We start from the raw sequence: 1,126 nt of genomic DNA, 5'->3' as shown, positions 1-1,126 counted from the left end.
AAAAAAATATTAAAACTAAAAAAAAGATTTTCTGTTCTTTTACATTATTATTATTATTATTATTATCATTATTATTATCTATTCCTTAATTACATGATATGTGTACAACTGCATGTCTTTTCACTAGGAAGTGCATGTAATTTTTCATATCACAAACAAACTATTTCAGTGAAAGATAAAAAAAGAAGAAGGAAAGGCATATAAGGTTACTTGTTTCATAAAACTCATGCAAATATACATCTTTGTGTAGCTTTGTGTTGTTATTAATATGCATGATAAACATGAAAACTTTATTTCAATGTTTTTCTCCATGTCACATAAAACAACTGATAATATTAGAAACAAAGCCAAGAAGGAAGGAAGGAAGAAAAGAAAGACAGGAAGAAAGGAAGGAAGGAAGGAAGGAAGGAAGGAAGGAAGGAAGGAAGGAAGGAAGGAAGGAAGGAAGGGAGGAAAGAAGGAAGGAAGAAAATCAAGGAACTTTTGCTTTCTCATTCTAACCATGAGGATTCTCAGAGATTTCCCACTATGGTTCACTATAAGGTGTCTATACGGTGGAGATTGTGTGATAATATTCTATCCTCTGACAGACTATAGTGAATATTGTGTGTAATGCAATACACATGTAACATGCATCATTAGAGCACAGCAGATAAGATTTGCCCAAGGGTGAGTAGGCATGCACAATTTCAGTTATTGATTGGGACTTGAGGCTATGTTATTGTTAGCATCTTTTCTTGTTAAGAAATTTTAAATATAATCTTTTCTTATTTTACATAGCTATCCCTGTTCCCACTCCCTCCTCCCTTGCCACTCCAACCCTCTCTCCACCCCACCCCCATTTATTCCTCAGAAAGGTTAAGGCTTCCCATGAGGAGTCAACAATGTCTGATATTTCACTTCAAGACAATGCAAGGCCCTCCCACTATATCTAGGCTGAGCAAGGCATATATCCAAATAAAATGTGCTCCTAGTTGCCAGTTCAAGCACTAGGGATAAACCCTGACTCCACTGTCTGTGGCCCCACAAACTGCCCAAGCCTCTCAACTGTCCCCCACATTCAGTGGGCCTAGTTAGGTCTTATGCATGGTTCCCCTGCTATGAGTCCCAAAGAGTCAATGAGCTC

The sequence above is a fragment of the Alexandromys fortis genome, unplaced genomic scaffold (genome assembly GCF_014885135.2).
Source record: "Alexandromys fortis isolate MF-2015 unplaced genomic scaffold, M_Fortis_MF-2015_v1.1 scaffold_188, whole genome shotgun sequence".
NCBI classification, from domain to species: Eukaryota; Metazoa; Chordata; class Mammalia; order Rodentia; family Cricetidae; genus Alexandromys; species Alexandromys fortis.
This window is presented reverse-complemented; position numbering follows the sequence as displayed.